The sequence below is a fragment of the Onychostoma macrolepis genome, chromosome 01 (genome assembly GCF_012432095.1).
Source record: "Onychostoma macrolepis isolate SWU-2019 chromosome 01, ASM1243209v1, whole genome shotgun sequence".
NCBI classification, from domain to species: Eukaryota; Metazoa; Chordata; class Actinopteri; order Cypriniformes; family Cyprinidae; genus Onychostoma; species Onychostoma macrolepis.
In genome coordinates this window covers 28,786,586-28,808,044 of record NC_081155.1, presented here as the reverse complement: position 1 = coordinate 28,808,044, position 21,459 = coordinate 28,786,586, and positions in this window count along the sequence as shown.

Below are 21,459 nucleotides of genomic sequence, written 5' to 3'. Positions count from 1 at the left end.
CCATGCTAATGCACTTCCACTAATGCCAACAAAGTTTTCTAGTCTATTCAAAAGAATGTTGTGGTCGATAGTGTCGAACGCAGCGCTAAGATCCAGTAGTACTAATAGAGAGATACAACCATGTTCAGATGACAAGAGCAGGTCATTTGTAACTCTAATGAGAGCAGTCTCAGTACTATGAAATGGTCTAAATCCTGACTGGAAATCCTCACAGATACCATTTTTCTCTAAGAAGGAATATAATTGTGAGGATCCTACCTTTTCTAGTATCTTTGACAGAAAAGGGAGATTCGAGATCGGTCTGTAATTAACTAGATCTTTGGGGTCAAGTTGTGTTTTTTTAATGAGAGGCTTAATAACAGCCAATTTGAAGGTTTTGGGAACATATCCTAATGACAATGACAAATTAATAATAGCCAAAAGAGGATCTTTGACTTCTGGAAGCACCTCTTTTAGTAGTTTAGATGGAATAGGGTCTAACATACATGTTGTTGGTTTAGATCATTTAACAAGTTTATACAATTCTTCCTCTCTATAGTAGAGAATGAGTGGAATTGTTCCTCAGGGGATCTATCTGATGTGATACAGTAGTTGACGGCTTTATGGTTACAATTTTATCTCTGATAATATCAATCTTGGAAGTAAAATAGTTCATAAAGTCATTACTGCTGTGCTGTTGGGAAATGTCAACACCTGCTGATACTTTAATTTTTGTTAATTTAGCCCCTGTATTGAATAAGTATTGTTTTCTTCTAAAAGAGACAAAAAGTAATCAGATCTAGCAGTTTTTAATGCTTTTCTGTAGGATAGGGTACTTTCCCACCAAGCAATACGAAATACCTCTAGTTTAGTTTTCCTCCAGCTGCACTCCATTTTCCGGGCTGCTCTCCTTAGGGCGCGAGTGTTCTCATTATACCACCGTGTTGGAGTCTTTTCCTTAATCTTCCTTAAGCGTAAAGGAGCAACCGTATCTAAAGTGCTAGAAAAGAGAGAGTGCATAGTCTCTGTTACATCATCAAGTTTTTCTGTGCTGTTGGATATGCTGAGGAATTGAGATAAATCAGGAAGATTATTTACAAATCAGTCTTTTTGTGTTAGAAGTGATGGTTCTACCATACTTGTAGCAAGGAGTAGAATTTACAGTTTTAGCTATATGGAGTTTACACAAGACTAGATAATGATCTGAGATATCATCACTTTGCTGTATAATTTCATTATCATTAGCATCAGTTCCATGTGACAATATTAAATCTAGAGTATGATTTCAACATTGAGTAGGTCCTGACACGCGTTGTCTAACCCCAAAAGAGTTCTGAAGGTCTATGAATGCTGATCCTAATGCATCTTTTTCATTATCAAGGTGGATATTAAAATCACCAATGATTAAGACTTTATCTGCAGCCAGCACTAACTCTGATAGAAAATCAGCAAATTCTTTAATAAAGTCTGTATGGTGCCCTGGTGGCCTGTATTAGAGCCCTGCACGGGCCTAAAATTTAGGCCCTAGCCCGGCCCTGGCCCGAGACGCTGAGGCCCTAGCCCGGCCCGTGTCCGACAGCTCATCAGAATTCTCGGACCGAGTCCGACCCGAGCCCGTCTTTTTTCCAACTTCTCCCAAAACAGCTTATCTACTACTGTTTCAGCTATTAAAATAGTTCAGTTTTGTATGAAATGGCAAAGTGATTGTATTTCGTTTCGTTATTTTATTAAGTTAATTTAGAAAAACGTTTGGAGCATTTTTTTTTTTTATTCGTTAAATGTAAGTTTTTGTTTTTTAAAGTTACGACCAAGCGGCCAGCGGCAGACAGCGAGTTGATCATAGCCTATGTTTGATCAATTTAGCTTTCTCAAATCATCAAGACTTCTCTAAAATTAAATCTATAATTATAAAACAGCTCCACAATGTTAGTTTAAACGCTTGAGCTAGATAAATGTGCACTGATGCATATCCAGTAGTTTGTGCGGAGAGTGAAAGCTGAACGCTTTACAGGACGCGCAAGAATGATCACTTGCATTGGAAACATTTCAAAATACGCTGTCATTTTTGCTCATAAAGGTAAGAGTAAAAGGCTACGTTGTTCGGAACTGTAAAGGGTGTACTTTTATTTGTGTGCACTCACAATATCAACAAAACGTGCTTTTATAAAAAAAGAAAAGAAAAGAAAAAAGCAGTTTCGGTTTTGAGCAAGCGGAGCGTTCTGAAAACCGAAACACAGCATATAGCCTACTTGCCTCACTGACTTGATAAATATAGTATCTATAGAAAGCTTTGAATTACTACTTTAAAACGAAATAATTCAATCGAAAACAAAACTCTTTCATTATAAAATCCCTAAAGATGCATTTCTATCTAAAGGCGCATCCAGTGAGGAGATGGCGAGTCAGGATCATCATCAAATGTATGGCTGATCAAAAATGCAGCTTTTCCCGAAGCATTGGGAACTTTTTGTAACTCCACGCTACAACTTCTCCCTGATGCTCTGCATGGTCACCTGTATGCTAATGTGTGCGTATGCGTTGCGTATTGCTTAGGCGATGTATAATATTTATAATATAATCAGTATTTAATACAGTAGCCATGTGTGCTCTCTGCGCGTATATGGGCACAAAAAAAAGGAGAGAAGCTAAATGAGCCCGAGCCCGACCCGAGCCCGATCTGTAAAAAAAAAAAATGGCCCGAGCCCGGCCCGAATGTACTCAGCGTGTCGGGCTCCGTCGGGTCCCGACGGGCTTGCAGACCTCTAGCCTGTATACAGTAGCCAGTACAAACATCACAGGGGATTTATCATTAACACTTGTTTCTCTAGATAATGTTATATGAAGCACCATTACTTCAAAGGAATTATACTTAAAGCCTGCCCTCTGAGAAATACTGAGAATATTGCTATAAATTGCAACACCTCACCCTTTGCCTTTTGGACGCGGTTAATTTTTATAACAGTAATCTTGGGGGGTAGACTCGTTTAAAATAATGTATTAATCTGGTTTTAGCCAGATTTCTGTCCAACAGAGCACATCTAGGTTATGATCAGTGATCATATCATTTACAAAAAGCTCTTTCGTAGAAAGGGACCTGATATTTAGTAAGCCAAGCTTTATCATTTGTTTATCTGTATTATATACATTTTTTATTTGTTGAACGTCAATCAAATTGTTATTCTTAAATTGGTTTGGAAGTTTTTTTTTTTTGTATTTTCTAGTTCGGGGAACAGACACAGTCTCTATAGTGTGATATCTAGGTGAAAGAGTCTCTATGTGCTGATAATTAACTGACTTCTGTGACGTGAGGCGGCTAGCAGACCGTCGGTTTAGCCAGTCTGTCTGCTTCCTGACCTGGGCCCCAGTTAGTCAAGTACGAACTCTAGACTATGTGCCATATTTCTAGAGAGAAGAGTGGCACCAGCCCAGGAGGGATGAACACCATCTCTTTTCAACAGGTCAGGTCTGCCCCAATTGTCTATAAAACATATGTTATTCTGCAGGCACCACTTACACATCCAGCCATTGAGTGACGACAGTCTGCTATGAATCTCATCACCCCGGTAAGCAGGGAGGGGACCAGAGTATATTACAGTGTCTGACATCATATTTGCAAGTTAGTATGTACACACATAGTATGAGAAATGTAGCCTACATTGTATCACTTGTAATAGTCAATTCATTACCAGTTTATTAGGATCAAAAAGGAAACTATGATAATAGTTGAAACATCCTTATATTTTATATCTATTTCATTTTGAAAATCACAGATGCTGGTGCTTTAATCTTTTAGTAAACCATTTAAAATGGCATGATACCTAGAAAATAGTCAAAATGTACAAGTTTTGTGTTCTAGATGATAAATTTACACCAATAAAGTTTTCATGAACTTTAGAAAACATGTATTCCCTGTGGCTGTTAAACATAATTTGAAATAATAAATAATTTGAAAACGTAGGTCTGTCAAATGAGAAAGGTTCAGTCATACATTAAAAAAAAAAAAAAGTTTTCTGAAGTAAAAAAATTATTTGTTTGTCACAAACACATCCAAAGAGTTTTCTACTCGTGAGAAAAGCACTTGGGTGCATTATCATTAGGCTGTTTTAAAGAAATTAGGCTTATTTAAAAAAATGTTTATTTGTTTGTCTTTGTTACTGATCGGTCAGGCTCGCTCCCCAGCCAATCACAGCGCACTCCCTCGCCTGAATACTGATCACCAGCACCTGTCCCTCATTATCACACTCATCAAGTCTGGTACAAAAGCAAACACCTCAGCAGTAATTATTGTCCGATCTCATAAATATGAAGTGGACTCTACCCTCGGTATCGTTACCCTAAACAATCTAGTTTACCTATGTGTTGTACTTACCTGCTATCTCCCTCTTCAGTTGTGTCATCCGTCTCCAGCTCCAATCACCCGCTGAGGTGTGTGCTTCCTGTCCTCCTGGTCTCCGTCTCCTCCGTCTCCACGAGTTTCTGTAAGGCAAAGAAAGTTTCGTTACTCCTTGGATCCATCCTCTAGAACTTCTCTGAGTAGGCATACTCACCCGAAGTCTCTCTTCACTTCTCCAGAGTTCTCCTGTTTATAAATAAACTTCCTGTTATTCAATTACCCTCGTGTCTGACCAGTATATGTTACAGTCTTGTCATATCATGTTATGTACTTTGATTTCATTTAAACAATATTGTTTAGCACAATGGTCAACCATTGTTGTTGTTTTATTGTGCTTTATAAATAAAATGAACTGAACTGAACTAAAGCATGATTCTGTGCACATCTATATGAGTGAATGCTGTAAAACCATTAACACAAGCACTAAGAGGATACTGTTGTCCACTTTCAGTTAGACCCCACAATCACCTTCACTGTCAGAAGTAAATGGATAGGTGAGGTGGACTGGTGGATAGTTGGTGGTTTGAATAATTTTTAACTTAAGACTCCTCCTTATAAGTTTATCTATTCAACCTACAGATTAGGCTGTTCTGATCCTGCAGAGGTGTTAGCATACATGCATAGAGATGATAAAGAAAAACATGCCCGGACATAGCACCTTTTTCAGACGCATATAGAAATATGGTCTTGGTGAATTCTTTAATTCTATGTTTCAGTTTTCATACAATCAAAACGGTGATGTCTTAGCTATCAACATTTAGCCTATAGATCAAGCAGAACTAAACCGTTTAGGGGTTTGACATTAGACACGTGTTTGGATGTCTTCCATCTCCCCAAAAACAAAGAACAACCCTCAGACATGACACCTTTCTTTTATCCCCACCTGGAAAGATAGACATCCTGACAATCTTCCTTATTCAGAGGTGGATGTAGACGGGCCGTTAGAAACAAATTGGTGACTAGGCAATAACATATACCATACAGATCAAACAAACATTAATTTCCTATTAAGGTGACACTACATCACCCTTTGCTAAGCCATTTTTCCACAATCAGGAAGAACCCCTGTCTAGGCATTAACATATACCATATAGATCAAACAAACATAAGGTGACAATAAACACCCTTTGCTCAGCCATTTTTCCACAATCAGGAAGAACCCAACACCTCCAGGCTGGAAGTTAGCTACAGATCAGAAAGGAACTCCATAAAATGCCATGGCACAGGTGAGAGATAAAAACATCATAAATCCAGTCATAAATTCATCAAATGTCAAATCTAACATCTGTTTTGATCTTTGATTTACACACCCTACTGTCATGTCAGTCAGGGGTGACAGGACCCCAGTGACGTGACAGTCAGGGTGACAGAGGGGTCACATAGCCATATATCATGTCATAAATCTGACCATGTACACATTTGACATATGACAACCTGTCAATCAATGCTGACAGGGGGTCATAAGTCATTTATAATATCACGAATCTGGTCTGCACTTCCATTCACCCTCCACCAGAGGTCACTCACTCATCACATGGACTTCACACCACACACCACAATGGACTCCAATTCCCATCATCCAACACTGATTACAGCTGTCACCAAGCACTCATTGCACTAATCACACGCACACCTGATCACACTGCTCTCACTAATCACACACTCTATTTTAACCCTGGACTTTGTTTCCCTCACTGCCGAGTATTGTATACGTTTACCGCTCCCCTAGCCGTAGCAACTCTACAGAGCCCCTGTTAGTTTTTCCCCTGCCTGTTTTGGATTATGTTTTCCCGTGTTTGTTCTAACCTGTGTTCCATGGATTAACCCTTGCCTTGCCGTTTGGACGCTGTTTGCACCCCTATTGAATTCTAGCCCGTGTTCCCTGGATTATCTCTGTGCCTTGCCCACTGGATACTGTTCGCCGATCGTCGACCTTCGCTTGCCCTAGGATTACTCTTTGTCTTGTCCCTGCCATACCTGTTTGCCATTGCTCGATCCTGCCTGTATTTATGACCATGCCTGTTAATAAAAGCTTGCACTTGGATCCGCACGTCTCACGTCTCGTCAGCCCCGTTACATATAACTTCTACTATATGATAGCCATTCGACATTACAGTATAATTGAGAGCTATCCATTTGAACATTTATTAGACTTTTAAAAAATAACTTCTAATTTAAGTGAACTTAAAACAATCTTCACATAAACCCATTATAATAAATTTCATATTTACCTGTGCCCTTCAGTCTTCCACTCAACAAGGCAAGGCAAGTTTATTTATATAGCACATTTCATACACAGTGGTAATTAAAAGTGCTTTACATAAAAGGAAGTGAAATAGTCATTTAAAAAAAAGTCACAACAATAAAAACAAGGAATTAAAAAAAAAAAATTATAAAAACAAGATATAGAAATTGATTTAAAAAGAATTTAAAACAGTTAAGAATAGAAAATGATTATACATAGTGCAATCAGTTCGGACGTAACAGTGCTCATTTAACAAATGCACAGCTAAACAGATGAGTTTTGAGGCTGGATTTAAATGTGGCTAATGTTTTAGCACATCTGATCTCATCTGGAAGCTGGTTCCAACAGCGGGCGGAATAATAGCTAAAAGCGGACTCCCCTTGTTTTGTGTGAGCCCTTGGTATTTCTAACTGACTAGATCCTAATGATCTGAGTGGTCTGATAGGTTTATATTTTTTATATTTTTAAACTAGAGGTATTTCGTATTGCTTGGCAGGAAAGTACCCTATCCTACAGAAAAGCATTAAAAACTGCTAGATCTGATTACTTTTCGTCTCTTTTAGAAGAAAACAAACATAACCCCGGGTATTTATTCAATACAGTGGCTAAATTAACAAAAAATAAAGTATCAGCAGGTGTTGACATTTCCCAACAGGACAGCAGTAATGACTTTATTAACTATTTTACTTCCAAGATCGATACTATCAGAGATAAAATTGTAACCATACAGCCGTCAGCTACAGTAATGCATCAGATAGTGCACTATAGATCCCCTGAGGAACAATTCCACTCATTCTCTACTATGGGAGAGAAAGAATTGCATAAACTTGTTAAATCATCTAAACCAACCACATGTATGTTAGACCCTATTCCATCTAAACTACTAAAAGAGGTGCTTCCAGAAGTCAAAGATCCTATTTTGGCTATTATTAATTCATCATTGTCATTAGAATATGTTCCCAAAACCTTCAAATTGGCTGTTATTAAGAGAGCTGGAGAGGTCTCCTAACCTAGTTAGGAGTAACAAGATGACAGCAAAGAAGAGGAGACACACACTTTCCAATGAAGATATGATGCACTGGAGTTACAGTATATGATGATATGGAGTTGATAAAACGATACAAACTTGATCGTTATGATAGTCAATTTTTTTTTTTTGTAACTGACAAAGAAATTTAAATAACTTCTTCTACTCTACAAATCAATGCTCTAACTGCAGAAATTAAAGTAGTAATTAAATATTTTTGGCTGGAAAATTGGAAAACTGCGGCAATGCACTGGTAATAAGCAGGGTCTCACATATTGTGGCACTAACCCCACAAAACACAATAGTGGCCAAAAGTGATGTGTTTATTTTTATTTATTTTTTCTTATGACACCACATTTCACTTAAACCATTAAAATACAAAGGATAAAAAAAAAAAAAAAAGCCTGACCAGTGTTGCTAAATGCTTTCAATTGAAACTGGTCACTGGTGTTGAGTATTTGCTGAGTTACAGTTCATATTAGTGACACATTTCTAAAAGCAGTTCGCGGAGACGGAGAAGACAGAGAGTGTACCCTGTTTGTTTTATTTTATTTTTTCCAAAAGCACAAAGTTTTGTTGTTATTGTGAGTGTACACAAATAAAAGTAGACACTTAACAGTTTTGATTGATGTATAACACTTATTTGTGTGACCAAAATCAACCAGTATTTTTAGTGTCTTTTGCACTGATCTTAAAAAAAAACTGAGCTGGTATCGCCGGCGATACAGCCAACCCCAGAGAGTTAATGTTGCTAGATGACCTCATAAAGGTGAGTTCACTGATCTATATTTATATTTATATACTGTAGATCAGTGAACTCGCCTTTATGATGTCATGGGAGAGTCTCGGAATGTAGATAAGGTTTGCCCAAGAAATTGATTTTGTTGCTAGGCTTTTGAAAAAAAAAAGTCTCTAAAGGGGTGAGGAAGTCTCTAAATCTAGAGATAAAATCACTAAATTGGCAACATTGGCACACTAACTACAATATAAGTTATTAACATTTCATTGGTCCTCTTGTTTTTGCATATGTTCATAATTTCTTTGTATGACAGCATGGCCGAAAATTATGACCGCACAATTTGGCATGTTTCATTGCATTATTATCACAAATAAAACAACTGACTCTAAGTAACTATGCAATATGCTTACAAAATCTTGAACTTTTTTTTTTTTTTTTTTTTTTAATTAAAGGTGAATATGTCAAATTTCCTAGGCCGGACATCACTTTTGGCCACTACTATATTAAAAGAATTCTATAAAAAATAATTTTTTAACTCTTAAGTCCAAGGTTAAGACTATTCTTAAGAGCAATTCTGAGAAGTTTTATACATACGGCCCCAGATAGTGCTACATCCTTAATAACAAAGGATGAAATGTTTAGAACTCTACTGATGAGTAAATCTAGAGTGTGTCCATGATTGTGTGTGGGTCCATGCACATGATGAATCAGGTCAAAAGTGTTTAAAACAGTTATCATTTATTTTGCAGTTTTGATTTCTGCATTATCTGTGTGAATATTAAAATCCCCTGCAATAGTAAAATAGTCAAACTCTGAGGAAATCATTGATAACAGTTCTTTGAACTCTTCCACAAAGGCTGGAGAGTATTTTGGAGGCCTGTAAATAATGATGAACAGAATTTGTGGAGCACCTTTCAGCACAATACCTAGGTATTCAAAAGACAAATACTGCCCAAATGACACTTGCTTGCATTGACACTTGTAAAATTAAAATTAGGAGGGGCTGTTTCATTGAGGACTGTTGCACTGCAGCTGTCTTCTAGCCATGTTTCATTTAGAAACATAACATCCAGGTTGTTTGTGGTTGTTAAATCATTGATCAGAAATTATTAATTTTTTTAGGGAGTGAATGTTTAAAAATTCTAATTTGATGGAATTACATTTTGTCTTAGATTGCTGCATTACAGGCCGCAGATTAGATGGGTCAGCCGTACGGCTTGAGAAGGCCTTAGACTTTCTATCACATGATGAAACAGAGATAGAGAAAGCCACAGGCACACTGGGTTCCCGCTTGTTCTGTAAACATTTGTGAGTGTTGCTGCTAATATAGCGGGGACCCGACACATATCACTGAGAGCTGTTTTCAGTTGTTTTTGGTTCACCTACAGCCGGTAGAGGAGGGTTTGGGCCCTGGCGTTGTGGCAGCGGTCGGAGAGCTCTCACAGGAGGAGGAGGGAGAGCTGGGCCTGCAGTCTTTGGTGGTTGGGGGGCCCGCTGTTTTTTAGTTGATATCGGTGGGCTTGCAGCGAAAGAGTGGGAGAGTTTGGTCCCAGCATACACCAGTTCCTCCGTTTTCTGTGAGAAGCTTAGAAGTGGAGATGCTGGAGAGAGGGATAATGTGTCTGGTGATCGGGGCTCTGCCTCTGGTGTTTCCGGTGGCTGTGATATGTTGTCCTGGCTTCCCTGGCTGTTTTCCAGAAAGTCGTTCTTGGGTGCTGAGTCTTGGAGCTGATGTAGTACGTCACAATCTGTCTGTGAAGAGCTCGTTGGGCAGGGCTCAGCCGGGATAGTCTCCGTGAGGAGAGCTTGTTTTGGCTGCATGGCGTTATCAATGTCCTTGTGGGATGTGTCAACCACATGATGACTCTGAAGCTGATATGAAGTCCTGTGGTCACTCATACTCTGTGCTGCTGTGACTTTACATGAGCAGGCTCACTATTAGCTGATTCAGAGGTCGAGGTCAGTCATTTTGTGTTAACATCATTGTAGTCCTTAGTTCACAACAAGTCAATGCTCTAACTGCAGAAATTGAAAGTAATTAAATTTTTCTTTGGCTGGAAAATTGGAAAAATCCAGCAAAGCCCTGGTGATGACACTGTAAGCAAGGTCTTGCATATTATGGCACTAACCCCACCAAACACAACAGTGGCCAAAAGTGATGTGTGGAGAGTTTTTTTTTAATTATTATATATATATTTTTTTATGACCCCACATTTCACTTAAACCATTAAAATACAACACTGACCAGTGTTGTCAACTGCTTTCAATTGGAAGTAGCTAAAACTGGTCACTTAATATTGCTTGATGACTATATAAAGGTGAGTTCACTGGTCTATATCTAATTTATATAGATCAGTGACCTCGCCTTTATGATGTCATGGGAGAGTATCGGAATGTAGATAAGGTTTGTCCAAGAAATTGATTTTGTTGCTAGGCTTTTTAAAAAAATTTTTAAAAAGTCTCTAAAGGGGTGAGGAAGTCACTAAATCTAGTGACAAATCACTAAATTGGCAACATTGGCACACTGACTACAACATAAGTCATTAATATTTCATTAGTCCTCTTGTTTTTGCATGTGTTCATAATTTCTTTGTATGACAGCATGGCTAAAAATTATAACCACACAATTTGGCATGTTTCATTGAATTATTATCACAAATAAAACAATTGACTAAGCAACTATGCAATATGCTTACAAAATCTTGCACATTTTTTATTTTTTATTATTATTTTGGTAACACTTTACAATAAGGTGTCATTTGTTAACATTAGTTAATGTATTAACTAACATGAACAAACAATGAACAATACATTTATTACACTATTTATTAATCTTTGTTAATGTTAGTTAATAAAAATAGAGTTGTTCATGTTAGTTCACAGTGCATTAACTAATGTTAAGAAGCACAACTCGTGATTTTAATAATGGATTAGTAAATGCTGAAATTAACATTAGCTAAGATTAATAAATGCTGTAGAAGTATTGTTCATTCTTAGTTCGTGTTAACTAATGTAGTTAACTAATGAACCTTATTGTAAAGTGTTACCATTATTTTTTTTATTATTAAGGTTGAAGATGCCAAATTTCCTAGGACGGACATCACTTTTGGCCACTTCCATATGGCAGTTTATTGAATTTCCAACTGACCGCCAAACAATATTGCAAAAACAAGCCAGTTTTATGAGGATTGTGGGCTTTCCTGGAGTTGTTGGGGCCATTGATGGAACTTATGTTCACATCATTGCTCCAACAGTAAACGAGGAGACGTACCAATAGAAAACAAAGCATCAGTAATAATTTGTGATAATTTTGCACAATGCAAAGCATTTAAAAAAAATATTAAAATATTAAAATATTTCAGTGTCTTAATTCAATTATTTTATTGTAGTTACATTAAATGACTGGTGTTGTGCTGCTGTGACTTTACATGAGCAGGCTCACTATTGGCTTATTCAGAGGTCGAGGTCAGTCATTTTGTGTTGACATCATTGTAGTCCTTAGTTCACAACACTTAAGTGTCACCTCAGTCAACACTTAAGAATCAGTCTTAGACTTTACTGAAAGTTGCTTTTAACTTCTTTATAAAAGTCTCCTACTCTTAGAAAAGTCATACTTTTTACTAAGAATTTTTTTACACTTAAGTCAAAGCTTAAGACTATTCTTGAGAGCATTTCTGAGAAGTTTTATGCATGTGGGCCCAGATGACCTACAATGTGCATTCACTCCTGCATTTGACCAAGAGTGTTGAGAATTTGGGTCCTCCAGTCTGCTTTCATGTTTGAGAACTACAATGGCTACATGCTCAAGCAAGTAAAAAGCTGTAATGCAGTGCCTCAGCAGCTTTGCAAAAGGGTAGCATGGTCTCGTGCATTGTCACGCATAGTTAAGGCCTGCTCATCTAATGATGTCTCACCTCAAATTAAATCATTCAACACAGTAATGACCTCCAGTAAACATATTGTAAGGAATTATGCTAAATATGACAGGGTGACTGCACTTGGAGTGCCAAAGATTAGGCCGGTGTCTGAAAATGATATGAATGCATTGCTAGATGTACCCGGGAGCTCTACTGGCAGGTACTATAACACAATAGTTGTCAATGGAGAGGTCATTCACAGCCAAACATACACAAAAGCAAAGAAAGGGAACAACTCTGTTGTGATATTGAAAGATGGCAGTATTTTCAAGGTTTCATACTTTCTCTGTCAGTGATGACCAACATCACCTTTATGCAGTTGGAAAATTTGGAAATTGTACAGTGCAGAAGCTGGTTCGAGGATGTACAGTAAAAATATTGGTAACACTTTATTTCAATAGTCCACTTTAGACACTCTACTAATAGTAAGTAACTTTGTAACTACATGTCAACTAGAAATCATTAGAGTATTAGTAGACTGTCTGCTTAATATCTTCTAACACTTTATTTTGATGAGTCCACAACATACAACATACTGACTATGAGAATCTTTGCAAGTATATGAGACCATGTATTTAACATTAATTGTGAAACGTCTGGTCCTGTTGTTTGTGAACAAATTAGGACATATTATTGTAAATGAATGAAGTTGGGTCAAATATGTTTCTAGATCACTGATCTAAAATGTAAAAATTGAGGGGTTAAAAATTGGCTGGAATATAATTGACAGAAAGACATTTCTGTATGTGTGACATGAACTCTGTTGATGTGATTTTCATAAGAATTACTTTGACATTTTGGAAAGTTTTATGTTTGTAGCTAAAAAAAATAGAACTCTTGTATATACTAAACTTAGTACTGTGATAAAGTTGTGATAAAGAAATAGTCTCAAATGAAAATTAAATCTGGTGATGTAGGCTTTGAAAGGAAAACTATATTGATATGTGAAATATGCAACTGAATCTTGTAGAAAACAAAAATTGTAATTAAAATGTGTGCTTGTGTGTGTAGTTTAAATGTTGTGTTTCATCTAAGGCTGAAAATCAGTATACAGATTATAACTATGATTGACTAGACATAGGGCTCCACTTAGGACAAGATAAGAGCAAGGGCATGATTTAAGTACAGCCTTATACTGATTGGTAATCCGAATCAGAATGAGTTTTATTGCCAGGTATGTTTACAAATACAAGGAATTTGTTTTTGTGACAGAAGCTCCACAGTGCAACAGAATGACAGTGACAAGAAAAAACACAGATAATAAAAGAATAAAAATGGAACAAGTAAATATTACAATAGACAATTTTGTCGACCATACGGCAACAGTTCAAAGAGGGAATCTGGGTAACTGCACTATGTTTTATACATGTCTCAAGAGATGTGGTGTACATTCATATTAAATTAGCATTCTTTCCCTATGTTTTTACATCATGAAAATCTATAAGGCTTTAATCATATGCAGGATATATATAACATATATGATTGATAATACATTAATATTATGCATTTTGTATATGTGGTTTTTGAAGCATATAAGTCCCTTACGATATTCTGTTGGAACATATAAGAATCACAGGTGTTTTTAATAAAAACTTTTCCATATGGGAAGGGAAATTGCTAGAGAGAACAGCAGGGGTTGCAGAGTCTGCTGGACGAATTCAGGTCTCAGTCAAGCCCAAGATACTAAGAGTAGACTGAAAAGCAATGGCCAGAATAAAGCTTGTTGACAGCTGACTGACAATTCCAGAGACCCACAGAAAATGACAGAGGTGCAGCAGAAGAGGTGCAGATAGGACACAGTTTAGCAAGATTGCGTTGCCGTCTGTGTGTGATGTTAGAGCATTGTTGAGAGAGAACAAGAATGTATTGGAAACATACTACCACCTACCTGACTGTTCCTGAGAGGTAAGGAAAAATACACTTTCTTGAGATTATTATTTTTTTTTTATGTCTCTGAAACATGATTTTATTCTTGAAAACAATCTTTTATTGTACTATTGAATAAAATATTAGTTAAGCTGGTGTGTGGTGGGCATTCTGAAGCAATATGGCTGCTGTCGCATCATCCAGGTGAATGCTGAACATTGGTGGTGGTTGAAGAGATTCTGTCACCATACACAGGCGAGGAGACACAGAGGTACGTGACACATGGGCAGGTTTAATGCTGCTTCACAATCAGAAGATAAACCTAAACAATATTACAATTACCAAAGAACCATAGTTCCCTTTCAGTCGGTCACTCCGAGTCACGTCGGTGACCGACGAATTGGGATCTCGCTTAGAGAGACCAATCCACTTCGAGTGTTATTAAACGAGCCAATGCACATTGGCATGCGATGATTGCATCCAGCTGCCGCTGATCACAGCTTGAGTATAAGTAGGCAGCAGGTGCAGGGCATTTTTCAGCTTTTTGCTTCGGAGCCGAGCGATCACATCGTTTTGCCCCTGACTACTCTATTGAGAGAAGACTGAACGAGTTCAGCGTGCTCTTTGGAGCTCTTGGTGTTGGCGGTACGGCGCTTCAGCGGTGGTGGTTTCCCGTGTCGAGTGGGTTGCACGCATCAAGCTGCACTACCCCCTGTTTGTGTTGCAGGCGATCGTCTCCCCTGTGTGCTTCACCATGCTAAAACTGTTTCCCTAAAAGAGCATTCACGGGTGTGTCTTTTTAAAGATGATGTTGCATCTGGCAAACTCGACGTTACGTCTTTGTAAAGACGATGTGGGTCTTGCTATAGGCAACGTGTCACCCGTGTGCTTCTGCATGCGGACGTTACCTGGTGATGTTCACGGTCGCTGCCTCACGTGTCTGTGCAGTAAGCACGCGAGTTGTGGGCCAGGCTCCGTTACCTCGACAAAGGGGCAGAGCTCTGTTGCCTCTGCCTCGATCTGGTTCTTGTCCTGGCTGTAGCCAGGCGAGGACTACTTCAGGCGTTGGCATGGGTGGTCTGAGGGTTACAGTGATGGCAAACCCTCCAGGGAACCAACCCTCGAAGGATCCTCCTGCGCTCCGCAACCAGTTGAGATGCCAATGGAATGTGCTGGGCCCTCTACAAGGAGCATACCAGCAGTATCCATGATACTCCTCCCGACGACCGGATGTCGATCGCTGCATCGGAGGGTGAGTCAGAGCTTTATGGAGGAAGGTAAGAAAGAGTGTGAGGAGAGTAAAATAATGTGGGTTTATTATTTTTATTATTATTATTTGTATTTTCTTTGCAATACAGTATAATACAAATATACACAGTGAAGATCAAGGACACATAATGGAACATACTGATCTGAACACTGAGACACATCGTGTTGTGTTTTTCTTCTTTTGAGGTAAATTCAGGGTTATTTCTCTTAGCATTTTCTCTTCTTCCAGAAACAAAAAGTAGCTGGGATGAACTTATCTGTTTACACGGAGGCGGTGTGGGCGTTTACATGTGAGCGCGTCTCATGTGGATGTTTAGAATCTGTAAGCGCGATCAGCGCGTGGGCGTGACCGCATTAGATATGAGTTGAGATGGGAAAACTGGACATTGTGTTGGTTTCATATGGATTACTTTAACAGAGAATATTTGTTTTGGATGTGACTTACTTCATTTAAAAGTAGACATTTCAAGCTTTCTATACATACATTTATCACGTCTTTGAGGCAAATATTCGCGGAGATTCATGTTGTTTTATTTACGTGTCTTTGAAGAGCGGTGACAGAGTCCGAGACATCAGAGAACGCATCCTGTTTATTTTCTTTATTTTACAAAAGCACATTATTTTGTTGTTATGATGACTATACACAAATAAGAGTAGACCCTTTGCAGTTTCAAATGATGCCTTATTCTTATCTGTACAATCAAAACTGACAGAGTAATTTTAGCTCTTTTCGCGGTCATAGAGAAAATAGGAGACAGACCGCACTGGTGCGGGCTTTGACCCCAGGGCGTTGAGTAGTGGGGTTATACGAGCCTGTCTAAATGCTGGGGGGAAAACACCAGTGTGAAGGGATGTTAATGATGTGAGGAAGTACATGTAATAGGTTCGTAGACATTACCCCATGCAAATAAACTGCCATTGGGCAAATAGTGGTTCGGAGGGATCGTAGGGTGGATTTGGATCCCCTTAGCCAATTATTTAACTGGACAACGGGACGTTTCAACTTCCCCCCATTTCCCGGGGGAATTCCGGACTAAACTGGGTTTGGTCACCTATAGGGGGTGATGTTGACCATCTGATGAGGCCCCCCACCCACCCCATCTCCCACGAACCCTTTAAGTGTCCTTTTGCCATAGTTTTGCTGGGTAAAAGGGTATTCGATCCCAAAACCCTACTATTTGTCCATGCTCCCATTAAATGAATGGTTAGGGGGGGTTTTCGCATCCCAGCGAGCCTCTATTTGTCCATCGTCCTACTGGTTGCATGGGCGGACCCCCGGTCCCACGAACCCACTATTTGTCCATTTCACCACATTGGGGGCGGATCGGCCCCTCTGCCCCTAAGGACCCCGGTCCACGGACCCACTATTTGTCCAATTTTCCACTATTTTTACGGAACGTGTCCAAAAGTGTCCAGAGGCGGGGTGCGGGCGTCCCCCGCCCACAGGAGCTCGCCGACGCCCCCTCTGGCCGTTTTGTGAACTCCGACGCAAAGGTGCTCCGATCGGCCCTAGCTCTCGGTGGGGCGCAAAGGGGGGCCCCATGAACCCCGCTGTCAAGTTTGGGACCCCTGGGACGTTTCTAAAAAAATCCCACCTGCCATTTATTTGAAAGGGTTCGGCCTAGCGGTTTCGTGGACACGGTTCGCGAGGTCGATCGAGCGAAACTGGAACCTTTGTCTCGGGGACCCCTCGACCGGGTGGAAAAGTCCCGTGACCGTCGACCTTCTTTAGGGGTCAAAAGGTCAAAAGGAGATCGCGTCCATCAAACCGTTACACGCTTAAATGGGAAGCGGGATGTCCTCCTTACGGAGACGGAGGGTAGTAAGGCCTAGAAATTCGAGATTCTCGCAACTCAGGGGCCCCTCTTTCACACCCCGAAGCACGGAGCCGTGGGACCTTGGGAAAAAATCACTGGTCTGGCACCTTGAAATCACACGAAAGGCTCTGAGTGTATAAGAGTCTAAGAGGGCAGAGAGAGAGATTTTGTGCAGGAGGCTCGATTTTGCCCTGGGCCTAGGGCCCGCGCCGGTGGCTCGCTCGGGGGCCCAAGGAGCCACCGTGTCGAGTTTCGGGCCCCTGGGACGTTCTGAAAAGTCCCAATTGCCATTTACTTGAATGGGTTCGGCCTAGCAGTTTTGTGGACACGGCTCGCGAGGGTCCAATCGAGCCAAAATCGGAACCTTTCTCTCGGGCGACCCCTCGACCGGGTGGAAAAGTCCCGTGACCGTCACGACCTTCGTTAGGGATCAAAAGGTCAAAAAGGGAGCGCGTCCACCAAACCGTTACGCGTTTAAATGGGAAGCGGGATGTCCTCCTTACGGAGACGGAGGTCATAGGGCCCCAAGATTTGAGATTCTGGCACCTCAGGGGCCCTCGCTATGCCCCGAACCACAAAGCCATAGGACCTCGGGAAAAACGCCTCACCCTAGGGCCCCACGCTTTTAGCGGCTCGCTCGGGGCCCCAGGAGCCACCGTGCGAGTTTGGGCCCCTGGGTCTTTTCTGAAAAATCCCACTTGCCATTTATTTGAATGGGTTCGCCTAGCGGTTTCGTGGACACGGCTCGCAAGGGTCCGATCGAGTCGAAATTGGAACCTTTGTCTCTGGGGACCCCTCGACCGGGTGGAAAAGTCTCGTCACCGTCACGGCCTTCTTTAGGGGTCAAAAGTCAAAAAAGGGAGCGCACGTCCACCAAACCGTTACACGCTTAAATGGGAAGTGGGACATCCCCCGTACGGAGACGGAAGGTCGCACGACCTCGAAACTCGGCACGCCCCGCCGTCGTGGGCCCCTCATTCGGCCCCGAGTTTGAGGGCAGTGGCGGCTTCTTAAGCATTTTATGTCCGGCCGTGTGTTTTGCCAAAATCAAGCCTGTTTCAGGGTCTCTCCTATTGAATTCAATGGCAGACAAAGAGATATATGAAAAATGAGGAAAAATATTTTTCAGGGTCCCAGGTCCGGGCCCTGTTGGCACATCGCTCCGGGGCTCCTGACACAACTCTGTGTGCAATTTGGGCCCCTGGGAGCTTCTGAAAAGTCCCACTTTCAGTTTATTTGAGTGGGTTCGCCTAGCGGTTTCGTGGACACGGCTCGCGAGGGTCCGATTGAGCCGAATCGGAACCTTTGTCTCGGGGGTACCCCCTCGACCGGGTGGAAAAGTCTCGTCACTGTACGACCTTCTTTAGGGGTCAAAAGGTCAAAAAAGGGAGCGCGCGTCCACCAAACCGTTACACGCTTAAATGGGAAGCGGGGCGTCCCCGTCACGGAGGCGGAAGGTCGCACGACCTCGAACTCGGCACGCCCGCCGTCGTGGGCCCCTCATTCGGGCCCCGAGTTTGAGGGCAGTGGCGGCTTCTTAAGCATTTTATGTCCGGCCGTGTGTCTTGCCAAAATCAAGCCTGTTTCAGGGTCTCTCCTATTGAATTCAATGGCAGACAAAGAGATATATGAAAAATGAGGAAAAATACTTTTCAGGGTCCCAGGTCCGGGCCCTGTTGGCACATCGCTCCGGGGCTCCTGACACAACTCTGTGTGCAATTTGGGCCCCCTGGGAGCTTCTGAAAAAAGTCCCACTTTCAGTTTATTTGAGTGGGTTCGGCCTAGCGGTTTCGTGGACACGGCTCGCGAGGGTCCGATCGAGCCGAAATCGGAACCTTTGTCTCGGGGGGACCCCCTCGACCGGGTGGAAAAGTCCCGTGACCGTACGACCTTCTTTAGGGGTCAAAAGGTCAAAAAAGGGAGCGTGTGTCCACCAAACCGTTACACGCTTAAATGGGAAGCGGGACATGCCCGTCTGGAGACGGAAGGTCGCCGCGACTTGACTCGGCACGCCCCGCCGTCGTGGGCCCCTCATTCGGGCCCATTAGGTATTACACAGTTATATCATTGCAGTTATGAAATGTGACTTTTTACTATATCGTCCACGGAACCTCTATGGAGGCACCGTCAAATAAGTTACAGGTGGTCATGCACCATATGTGGTGAAGTTCACCAAAATCCAACTCCAAATTCCAACATCAGAAACAATCATTTTTAGGCAAATTATACAGTATTATGGCATGAAAATGACATGAATGGGTTCCAAAGAGCGTGCTGAGTACAGTAGAGGTGTTTTCACCAACAATATTGCACAAATTGAGGTGTCCACGGAAGCATTATGTAGGGTGCGCTGAATAAATTGGAAATGGACGTTTTCGCATGAAGAAATGTCTATTTTCAATTTATTCAGCGGGCCCTACATAGTGCTTCCGTGGACATTCATTTTATGCAAATTTTACAGTATTATGGCATGAAAATGACATGAATGGGTTCCACTGAGCGTGCTGAGTACAGTAGAGGTGTTTTCACCAACAATATTGCACAAATTTGGGTGTCCACGGAAGCATTATGTAGGCGCTGAATAAATTGGAAATGGACGTTTTCGCATGAAGAAATGTCTATTTCCAATTTATTCAGCGGCCCTACATAATGCTTCCGTGGACATTCATTTTATGCAAATTTTACAGTATTATGGCATGAAAATGACATGAATGGGTTCCACTGAGCGTGCTGAGTACAGTAGAGGTGTTTTCACCAACAATATTGCACAAATTTAGGTGTCACGGAAGCATTATGTAGGGTGCGCTGAATAAATTGAAATGGGCGTTTTCGCATGAAGAAATGTCTATTTTCAATTTATTCAGCGGCCCTACATAATGCTTCCGTGACATTCATTTTATGCAAATTTTACAGTATTATGGCATGAAAATGACATGAATGGGTTCCACTGAGCGTGCTGAGTACAGTAGAGGTGTTTTCACCAACAATATTGCACAAATTTGGGTGTCCACGGAAGCATTATGTAGGGTGCGCTGAATAAATTGGAAATGGGCGTTTTCGCATGAAGAAATGTCCATTTCAATTTATTCAGCGGCCCTACATAATGCTTCCGTGAACATTCATTATGCAAAATAAGACATTTTATGTACTCTAATGTACATGGGGCTGCTGGGTGATGTTCCTGGGCACTAAACTGTAGGTATTACTCAGTTATATCATTGCAGTTATGAAATATGACTTTTTACTATATCGTCCACGGAACACCTACGGAGGCACCGTCAAATAAGTTACAGGTGGTCATGCACCATATGTGGTGAAGTTCAAAAATCCAACTCAAATTCCAACATAAGAAACAACCATTTTAATGCAAATTATACAGTATTATGGCATGAAAATGACATGAATGGGTTCCACAGAGCGTGCTGAGTACAGTAGAGGTGTTTTCACCAACAATATTGCACAAATTTAGGTGTCCACGGAAGCATTATGTAGGGCCGCTGAATAAATTGGAAATGGACGTTTTCACATGAAGAAATGTCCATTTCCAATTTATTCAGCGGCCCTACATAATGCTTCCGTGAACATTCATTTTATGCAAATTTTACAGTATTATGGCATGAAAATGACATGAATGGGTTCCACTGAGCGTGCTGAGTACAGTAGAGGTGTTTTCACCAACAATATTGCACAAATTTAGGTGTCACGGAAGCATTATGTAGGGCGCTGAATAAATTGGAAATGGGCGTTTTCGCATGAAGAAATGTCTATTTTCAATTTATTCAGCGGGCCCTACATAATGCTTCCGTGACATTCATTTTATGCAAATTTTACAGTATTATGGCATGAAAATGACATGAATGGGTTCCACTGAGCGTGCTGAGTACAGTAGAGGTGTTTTCACCAACAATATTGCACAAATTTAGGTGTCACGGAAGCATTATGTAGGGCGCTGAATAAATTGGAAATGGACGTTTTCACATGAAGAAATGTCCATTTCCAATTTATTCAGCGGGCCCTACATAGTGCTTCCGTGGACATTCATTTTTATGCAAATTTTACAGTATTATGGCATGAAAATGACATGAATGGGTTCCACTGAGCGTGCTGAGTACAGTAGAGGTGTTTTCACCAACAATATTGCACAAATTTGGGTGTCCACGGAAGCATTATGTAGGGTGCGCTGAATAAATTGGAAATGGACGTTTTC